Below are 11,308 nucleotides of genomic sequence, written 5' to 3'. Positions count from 1 at the left end.
AAAAACCGCCATGGAAAGATCAATTTTCCACGACGGTTTTTTAAAGAATCATCGTGGAAAGTAAAGTTTAAACAGCGGTTTTATTAATAACCGTCGTAAAAATTTAATTGTCTATGACGGTTTTTTACAGAACTGTCATCGAAAATCTTGCAACCACTGTGTTTTATTTACATTTCAACGTCGACTGTATCCACTTCGCCTCCAAAAACCGTCATAAAAAACCCTTGATAATCATCGTTAAAAGCTTTTTTTCTGGTAGTGATCATATTCTTGCACTAAGAAAATCTACGCATCATATATATAAAGTATTAATAAAGAGGATAACATGAGGAATAGTGAAGGGAGGGATAATACAAGGGCTGATGCAAAGCAGGGAACGAATTAAAATTTCGACAATATTTAATTGTAAAGGACAAGAATTAAATTTAAGAAGGTAGTTGTGACTGACTGACGGTTGACTGAAGTTGAAACGAATGAAAAGCAACAGGCGGATATCCCAGAGACGCCAAGGTTGAGGGACGGACGAGTAAGTCAATTTAGATTTTTTTAATAATATATATGAAGCAATTGTTTGTATGATTGGAGTGGATAAAAAGGGAAGAATAAATTACATTGCATCTTGTCTTTAATATAAGAGTTAGACAACTAATTTATAAATATTAAAAATCAATTAAGTTAGTTATTTATAATAAATAAATGTTAAATTTTTTAAAATATTCTTATTAATCTGCATTAGAATATAAATACTTTATCGTGTGCAATTATCATAGAGACTATTTTAAAAAAATAAATAAATAACTATAAAAGACAAAGTAGATTAAAATCTTATATTTAGGATCAAGCTGAAATATAAAAAAATAAATTAGATTCCGTTGTGATATGTGAGCATACTAAACTGATATGTCAATATTATATGGTGATGACGATGCAGATCAATGTTCATGGGAAGACTCGCCGATGATGGATATGGATAAGCCGGGAGTGAAATGTCCTCCTGGTTCTCGTCGTAATACTCATTGCCGTTCCGGCATCAAACCCTATTCCAAAAGCTCCATGTGGTCTTAATTTCGGTCTTTTTTCAAATAAGTTGCTGTCTTGTTTTCTGATGTTACCCCATCATATGACTCAATTGACTAATTGAGAGAGATTAAGAAAATTACTAAATTACTTTAAAGTATTTATACTTATAGTTTTTTTTTTCAACTAATTCATCTCACTTATAACAATAATAACAAAGCCTTATCCTGCTAGGTGGGGTCAGCTATATGGATTGCACGACACCATGGAGCCTTATCCAAAGCCAAATATTTGGATAGATTGTTAATTGAAAGATCTCTCTCAATAACTTTATTAAGCGTTGTCTTTGGCCTTCCTCTACTTTTTTTTAGAGGACTTCATACTGTTTGCGCAACTCTTCTTACCAGCGTATCCCAAGGCCTTCTTTGCACGTAACCAAACCATCTCAATCGGTTTTTACCATTTTCTCATCAATGGCAACCACTCCAACTTTTCCTCTTATATGTTTGTTATGGATCTTGTCTTTTTTGTATGACCACACATCCATCTCAACATGCTCATCTCAGCAACTGCCATTTTATGTTCATGATGTTGTCCCTTTAAAGCAATTCGTCTCACTTATAAATTGATATATAATCTAATAATACACATAAATGTGTTAGAAAGATCATACAATATATGCTATAATTAAATAATTTGTAACTTCTTTAATCTTCTCAAATTAGTCAACTAGGGTTTTATATTAAGAATTAGAGGCGGTACCTTTCTAGAGCTGCCTAAATAAGTCATACATATGTTTTGCAGCTTTTAATGATTACTTTTGTTATGAAGAATAATGTCTTACTACCTTGATTTCATGGGAAGTCCAGGTAAAGATTGCTCATGAATTCTATATAATTTTGAGTGTACGTGAGACATATATAATTCTTAAGTTTATGTGCTGCTGTTCTACTTGAAATAAAGAAGAGGCCTCCTGGCTTCTTTATTAATTAATTATTAATTAATCAATACAGTTACTTCTCTGCGGGTAATTTTTCTTTGTTTTGCAAAGACGATGTTGGTGAAAGTAGTGACGATGAAGTCTAGTGGAGATCTGCCGGGGAATTGAAGAGAGGTAGGGCCAGGCGGGATATTTCTGAGTCTTCTTTTTCTGAGAAAGAGGTTAAGGGTGAGGAAGAAGACAAGGCAAAGGATTGAATAATTGATAATGGAATTTGTGGACGTATTTTTGCTTCATACTTTGATAATTCATGTGCTTTTCTTTAAAGGGACATGTGGGACAGATCGATTTTATTATATTTTGTTTTCTCTTGTCTAAAGTCAATTGCGCTGAGTCACATAAGATCACTTCAAAGTATAACTTTCTCCATTAGAATAACTTCTTGTATTATTTTAACATATTTAATTATTATTAAAATATATAAAATATTTAATAAGAATAAAATAACAACAGACGAGTGTATATTGATATTGGCAATTTCTTAAAAATATACTTATATTTTGGTCATATCCTTTGCCAATATAATTTAGTCTTTATTTATAAGTCAACTTTTAGAAATCTTTCATGGTTTTTTTGATAAGCCACATGGGAACTGACCAAGGGGTTCTAATTTGAAATTTTTAACTAATAATTTTTAAATAAAATATGCAAAGGGAGATATTTTAAAGTGTGCTGATATGCTTGGACGAGAAGCCCACATGGGAACTGACCAAAGGGTTCTAATCTACTAACCCAGACTAGTCAAGCAGAGGTGCTTATAGATCAGAAGGGAGAGGATGGAGGAGAATCTTACTCATCATAACTGATTTATTTTGACGTTTCTCAGGCTTCAGCTTGCCTGTTTGTAGTAATTGAAAAAAAAAGGGGGGTAAAGATATAATAATTTTAACCCTGATCTTATTTCTCATGTGTAATTTTAAAGATATTTTGGGATTTTCTCACAATTTCTTTGCTTTTGATTTTTATTTTTCGGTAGAGTAGAGACTATAAATAAGTGATAGAGCAGCGAAGTGTGAGCATACAAAATTACTGGAGTGCATTGTGCCCTCTCTTTCACTCTCTACACTCTCACAATGAAGAAGGCTATTCTCATTGCTTTTATTATTCTGGTTTCCGTATTTCTCTGCCTTCCCTCTTCCACTCATGCTCGAGCATTATCAGGTAACAACGTAACTTCTTCCTTTGAATTTGCAGCTTCTTATCCTTTTCCCAATCTCATTTACTGTGACTCTCTTGTATTGCCTTGATTAAGATTTATTTTGCCAAGATATACATATGATATGATGATAATATGCAGAAAGGGTAGAGTCAGTTACTGGGGGAGCACCAATAAGAAATAAGCCAGCAGTTCCATGTTCTCCTAGTAGAAGATATACTTCTTGCATGCCAAAGACGAAGCCTCCGAGCCCTCCATGCTCAATCTATGTCCGAGGCTGTCGACCACCTGGGAATTAGATATAATAACAATAAATAATTAGATACTCCTCCGGTCCTTATTATAAGACCCAATTTGACTTTTTATTTGGTCCTAATTATAAGACCCAATCCATTTTCTCTCTTATATTTATGCATTTTTTTCCAAGATAATCCTTCTAATAATGATAGTTTTAGCCAATATACTTAATTAGCAAGGATATTTTAGGAATAACAATACTTATTTATTATAAATAACCAACTTAACTTACTTCCTTAATCTCCTCAAATAAGTCAATTGGGTCTTATAATTAGGACCGGAGGAGTATGATGATAATTATGTTTCTTATATTTTCTAGCTAGCAGGGAACGTATGTAATAATTGTATTTAAAACTTTTAGGTACTGTTTAATTTCTGGGTTGTGTGTATATGTTTGTTGCAGCTTTTGATTTCACTTGTCTCTTTTGAAGAATAACATCTCTATTCCCGACTTGGCTTTCTCTGCAGGAAGTACGGTTGTATTTCGCTTACAGTCCGTTTGGTTCTCTGAATCGGAGAACATGGAATGATTACGAGAATTTGTTTGGTATATAATTAAGAAAAAATGATGCACAGGCATATTAGTTGAATTACAGCCAACATGGGAATAGATAAGAATAATAAACGAAGAGACAAAATCATCCGATCAATATATATATATATATATATATAATATGAATGTTTTTTTGCCAAAATATGCAATAACTCTGTTCATATAAATAATAAATTAATTGACAAAATTAATCTAACCCATATATGCAATGAAAAAGTGAACTTTTTATCAATTGAAATTGTGTTTATACATATAATATAATAACAAGTAATTATATATAATATTATAAAAATATAATCATATATAATATAATAACAAGTATAATGGAACTAAGGGATAATGAAATTTTTATTAATTAAAATTGCGTCTAAACTTTAAATGTGTGTATTAATAATCAGTTTAATTTCTATATAAACGGAAGCTTTTTTTTTTTTTAACCAGCATATATAAACCGAAGCTAAGCCAATAAATGACCGATAGGTTTATGAATCTTTCACCAAAGGCACTTTGATCAATTTAAAGAGGGAAAATTTTCAGTTAGTCCCTTCTAAATAAATTTGTTTTCCAACAACCCCCATAACATTCTAAAACTTCATTGCACTTTCTTTGACCAAAATGAAATTAATTGTTATGGATGAAAAGACAATTATGCCTTATATTATTTCGGAAAAAAAAATCAATCACCACCAAAGCTCTGGTGGCCAGCTAGCTGACTCCAACTTCCAGCACCGAGGCCGATTGCCAAAGCTCTAGTGACTGGAAATTTTTTTGCAAATAAGATCATTAGAGAATTTGAACTCATAAACCAAAAAAATTATAACTACCAAGCCATTCATTCATTTAACCCCATAATGCAAAGGAAATATATAGATTTTTATATATATGACAAAAACAAATTTAAGTATCCCGGTAAAATAAGATGATTTACAATACAAATTAGGTAATTTACAAAAAGCATATAGGAATTCACAACTCTATTTAAGGTTTTATGAAAAGAAAATTAAATGCCAAGGATTGAATGAACCACTGGAATAAGGCTTTACAATATAAATTAGGCAAGTTACAAAGGGTATGTGGCAATTCATGAATCCATTTAAGGATTGCATGAACATCTGAAATAAGAAAACTTATAAGACAAATTACGCAATTTATAAGAACTATATAAGAATACACAACTCCATTTGAGGTTCTATAGAGAGAAAAATTAAATGTTAATGATTGGATGAACAACTCAAATAAGATGATTCACAACACAAATTAAACTATTTAGAAAGATTTAAGAGAGATGTTGGTAAATGAAAAGACTCCCACAACTTGGCCAATATTTGATTGTAAATGAAAGGAATTCAGGAATGGTGGGTGTGACTGTTGAAAATGATAGAAGGCAGTGAATGCATGGGAGGGGCCAATGTTGAAGATAAGGTACGACCAAGTCAAGTCAGATTTTTACTTTTAAGTAAAATATTATGACCACTCTTCTGTTTTGCTTTAATTACACAGATCTTCCATCTATTTTGATAACATATATTTTAGTCAAAACCATTAATATCATTAAAGAATATTCTAATAAGATTCTTTACGTACATTTTTTAATTAAAAAAATATTAGAATAAACCTTGTTTCCTACTTTACCCCTCATTATATTAAATATATGGTTTATCTTTTAATATTAATATTTATTAATAATCTATTTAATATTTTTACTAAATTTAACAAATTAAGACATAACTTTATAATTTTATTGAAAATAAATATATACGATTACAAGACACTTTTTACTAATATATATTTAAAAAAATTACATCACAAGTAAGTTTAAATAAATCAACAAGATTTATTGTAAAATAAAAATCTGTATTTATAAAATTAATAAAATTTATAATATGGTAATCAATTCAATAGTATAACAAAAAAATATTAAAATATTTATTAAAATTATTTTTTAATTTTAAATATAGATGTATGATATGTCACTAAATGATAATTATTAGTAATTAAGAAGGGGTAATTTGGTCAAAATAATGGATCAAATCCTATGATTTAATGGTTAACTAACGGATTGGTGGATAGGAGTTGAATCTCAAAAGTAGAAAAGAAGTTTGTGCAATAGATATTTTGATTTTAAAGAAGGTCCATATAAGTTTCTAAAATAAAAATGAGGTCTTTGTAATTTAGGTTAAATAGAGGGGAGTTGATGTATTTTACTTTTTACTCTTTAATATAAATAAATATATATTATGACTTTTTAATATAAATATATATAAAGCAATAATTTTACGATACTATGATCGGATTAAAATGAAAGAAGAAATTGCTTGGATCGCAAATTAGCCAGCGAATGACGTTTAAAACAACGGTTTAATAACAATTAGGTCCCCAAAAAGTGTTTTTAAAAATAAGATACAGATATCTATTTATTTAGTTAATTGTCAGAGCTAGGAAATAGACAGGCCTGGCCCATATATATGGGATCAGGTCCAGAAGCCATGGTGCCGCAAATATAACCATTTTCTGATACCCAATCTTTATTATTGATCCGGCACTGGCTCCGAGATGTTTTTCTTAATTTATTTTTATTTTTTAAAAGAACTAAGTTTCACATTAAAATGTTCTGAAGTTTAAAACGAGTTATGCAAATCCAAGGTTTTAAGTATAATCACATATTCTAATAAAATCTAAATTTTAGTCCAGAAATATAAATATTCCTTAGTTCTCATCCTGGTTATTCAAATAATAATTTAATTTAGCCCTAGTGAGTAGCAAACTAGTTACAAGGAATTAGGATGTCGCAAGGGGTGATGCAAGCTAGGGGATAAATTAAGATTTGGACTACATTTTTTATTGTAAATGAAACAAATCAAATTTAGGAAGTGTGGTTGTGACTGTGCAAGAGGATAAAAGCAATCGGTGGGTGGGAGAAACCAATATGTTGAAGAGCATATAATACAAATCAATTATACTTATTTGTACCAGCTGAAAGCCCTTCATTATTTGTTTCTCTGGCAAAAAAACAGAAAGCCCTTTATTTCAATTGTGCTCCTCTCTCGTAGGCCTCTATAAATAGAGGGGAAGGTTAAGTGTAGTGCAAGCATATACAAAAGCCAAATTAAAGGAGTTATATGCGTGTGCGTGGCTGTAAATATGAAGAAGGCTATTCTAGTTTCTTTTCTCATCTGGGTTTCTACATTATTTCTCTTCCTTTCCTCTTCCACTCAAGCACGTCTATTACTTGGTAACAACATCAACTTGATTTGTTTTGCTTCTTTATGTTTTTCCCCTATCTCATTTACTATATGTGACTAAATTGCCTCAATTATGAAATTATTGTACTCCTCCTGTCATAAATATAGAAGCTAATTAGAGAGTTGACTTTAATAATATATGTAAGAGCTTAATCAATTTCATCTCTCATATTTATGATTTTTTTTAAGTTGATTTATCTTACTCATGAATTGACATGTCATCTAATATTTTATGAGATCAGTATTTTAAGGAAATCAAGTCACATTTGTTAGAATTAATTTATTTAACTCTCTTAATTTATCTAAAGTAGTTAAAAAGTTTTTGCATTAAAGATAAGATAAGTATTAATTAATTATTGGGTTAATACAACTTTTAGCTTTTAAAAATTTGACTTTATTTTATTTTTGGTCCCTCAAATTTAGAACGAATAACTTTTGTACCTGAAATTTACTGCACCTATAAATATTAGCCCCTATAAGTTTAACAGTGGAGTAAGATGAGTTGGCATTCTTGTTGCACAGTGTAAGTAAGATGAGTTGGTATTCTTGTAGCTTATATGGCAAAAATATTGATAAGAAATGTTGCTGCTCTCCTTTTGCTTTGCGTTTCGAAGCCTTTTCTTTTGTTTTCCCCATATATCCACATAAACTACAAGTGTCAGCTCATCTTACCCAATCATCACCACATCATCAAAATTAATGATGTTTGTGCCAAATCAGCAATATTTAACACAATTTAAACTCACTTGGATTGACATTTACGAACGGAGTAAATTTTAAGAACCAAAACTAATTTCAAATTTTAAGGACTAAAATAAAAATGATATCAAATTTCATGAATTAAAAATTGTATTAATAACCTTTGATTATTTTTCGTTGTGACATGTGAACATATTATTAAAAATTGATATGTTACATTGATATGTGTATGTAAATATTATATATATGATGACAATGCAGAAAGGGCATGGCTAACCTCGCTAGCGACGTATAGGAATAGGTCTGTTGAAAAATGTCCTCCTGGTTTTCGTAATCCTCAGTGCCTTGTTCCATCAATCCCAATTCCAAAAGCTCCGTGCGATTACTATAGCCGTGATTGTACGAAGAAGGAAAAGAAATATGTCAATGATACATATATTAGTAGTATTAGTAATACTCTTCTGGTTTTAAATATAAGATCAATTTTGTAATGTAATACTCCCCTAATTTTAAATATAAGACCCACTTTGTAGTTTTAGGAGCATTATAAGTAAATAAATTGCTGTCCTGTTTCTGTGCCAAGTGTGTTTACGGGTGCCTTGTGACAGCTTTTCATTATCATTTCACTTTTAAAGAATAATGTCTTCCCGCCTAGATTTCATGGGAAGTCGAGGTTAACGTTGCCCCTGAATTCCATGCACTTGTAAGTATGAAAAATATTAGGGGAAATCACAAATAAAGACCCTTGAATTAGCAAAATCACTCTATGGTCACCTGAATATGCTAAATTACTATGAGGGACCTGGTCTCAAATTGTAATTATGAAATCATGGTCAAATTACCAAAATACCCCTCTTTAAATTTTTTTTTTTAAAAAAAGAAAGCCACTTCTCACCGGAATCCGGCCACCGGCGCCGGAGCTCCGGCGGCCGCTTCCAGCCACTGTCGGCGGCCGGACCCTGGGGTCCGGCCGCCGGAGCTCCGGCGCCGGCGGCCGCTTCCGGCGGTCTTCCTTTGTTTTTTTTTTTTGAAACTGTTTTTTTTTTAAATTGGGGGGAAGTGAGGTTGGGGGGATTTGATCCCCCAACCTAATGCTTCCCAAAATAAGGAATGACCATTGAGCCAACAAATTTTTGTTAACATTATGATGCAAAAAAAATATAAGTTAACTCATTTACTCTTGTTCCAGGTGATAACAACAATACATTTGGAAATAACAAGTTCTGATTGTAAAATAACACGTCTGGAATAAAAATTTAACAATATCTTTTTTTTATAACAATAAATTTTGTTGCAGGCAATAACAACAATACATTTAAAAATAACAAGTTCTGATTATACAATAACAAGTTTGGGATTAAAATTTAATAACACGTTTTTTTTATAACAATACACTTTGTTTCAAGTGATAACAACAATACATTTGGAAATAACAAGTTCTGATTGTAAAATAACATGTCTGGAATAAAAATTTAACAATATGTTTTTTTATAACAATAAATTTTATTGCAGGTAATAACAACAATACATTTAAAAATAACAAGTTCTGATTATACAATAACAAGTTTGGGATTAAAATTTAATAACACGTTTTTTTTATAACAATACACTTTGTTTCAAGTGATAACAACAATACATTTAAAAATAACAAGTTCTGATTATAAGATAATAAGTCTAGGATTAAAATTTAACAACACGTTTTTTTATAACAATTAATTATTTTATACTTTTAAAAAATAAATTATTTATAACTTATAAAAAATATTTTTAATATATTTATTTCTCTAAAAAAATACTTTTTAATCTGTATATCTATACAACTCATTATAAATCAAACTACTTCTTATAAATTATAAAGTATTTATAATAAGGCATTTTTGATTTATTAATCATAGTATAAATTTTATATCATTTCATTCTTTAAATATTAAAAATAGTTTTTATATTTAAAGAATAAAATAGTATTTTTAATTATAAATTAGAGATAAATTTCATTTATAAATTTAAGCAGTCAAAAAGTATTTTTAATCCACAATAAATTGTACTATTTATAATTTATAAGAAGTAGTTTGATTTATAATAAGTTGTATAGATATATAGATTAAAAAATTTTTTAAAAAAATTAAAAAAGTGTGTTGCCATTTTCCCTAAATTTTATTTAAAAATTTGAACAATAAAAAAGTATTTTAATCTATAAAAAATTATACTTCAAGTTCTGATTATAAATTAGAGATAAAAATTATTTTTTTAGCAAATTAAATAGATTACAAGTACTTTTTATAAGTTATAAATAATTTATTTTCCAAAAGTATAAAATAATTAATTGTTATAAAAAAAAAGGTGCTGTTGAATTTTAATTCCAGACTTGTTATTTTATAATTAGAACTTGTTATTTCCAAATGTATTGTTGTTATCACTTGAAACAAAGTGTGTTGTTATAAAAAAACATGTTGTTAAATTTTAATCCCAGACTTATTATTTTATAATCAGAACTTGTTATTTTTAAATGTATTGTTGTTATCACTTGAAATAAAGTGTGTTGTTATAAAAAAAAACGTGTTGTTAAATTTTAATCCCAAACTTGTTATTTTATAATCAGAACTTGTTATTTTTAAATGTATTGTTGTTATTGCCTGCAACAAAATTTATTGTTATAAAAAAAACATATTGTTAAATTTTATTCCAGACGTGTTATTTTACAATCAGAACTTGTTATTTCCAAATGTATTGTTGTTATCACCTGGAACAAGAGTAAATGAGTTAACTTATATTTTTTTTTGCATCATAATGTTAACAAAAATTTGTTGGCTCAATGGTCATTCCTTATTTTGGGAAGCATTAGGTTGGGGGATCAAATCCCCCCAACCTCACTTCCCCCAATTAAAAAAAAAAAAACAGTTTAAAAAAAAACAAAGGAAGACCGCCGGAAGCGGCCGCCGGCGCCGGAGCTCCGGCGGCCGGACTCCGGCGTCCTGCCGCCGACAGTGGCCGGAAGCGGCCGCCGGAGCTCCGGCGCCGGTGGCCGGATTCCGGTGAGGAGTGGCTTTCTTTTTTAAAAAAAAAAAAAATTAAAGAGGGGTATTTTGGTAATTTGACCATGATTTCATAATTACAATTTGAGACCAGGTCCCTCATAGTAATTTAGCATATTCAGGTGACCATAGAGTGATTTTGCTAATTCAAGGGTCTTTATTTGTGATTTCCCCAAAATATTATCCCCATTCTAATTATAAGATTCTATTTATATTTTACAAATAAAATCTTATAATTAAGACCGAAAGTAGTATATAAGTATATGCAGAAATGACAGGGGTAGCTTCTCCAACCACGGATAAGAAATATAT

The 11,308-nt window shown here is 29.9% G+C and overlaps 1 long non-coding RNA gene across 1 annotated transcript; it reads left to right on the top strand.

Annotated features, from left to right (window-relative positions):
• Positions 1–2,948: 2,948 nt before the first annotated feature.
• Positions 2,949–3,941, top strand: LOC114732477 (uncharacterized). The gene is made up of 2 exons (XR_003738985.1): positions 2,949–3,178; positions 3,315–3,941. It is a non-coding gene; the product is annotated as an uncharacterized LOC114732477 (long non-coding RNA).
• Positions 3,942–11,308: the final 7,367 nt, after the last annotated feature.

The sequence above is a fragment of the Neltuma alba genome, unplaced genomic scaffold (genome assembly GCF_004799145.2).
Source record: "Neltuma alba isolate B1F8T4 unplaced genomic scaffold, ASM479914v2 tig00012915_pilon, whole genome shotgun sequence".
Lineage (NCBI taxonomy): Eukaryota > Viridiplantae > Streptophyta > Magnoliopsida > Fabales > Fabaceae > Neltuma > Neltuma alba.
The sequence above is the reverse complement of the archived record's forward strand: the minus strand, read 5'-3'. Positions and strand labels throughout refer to the sequence as shown.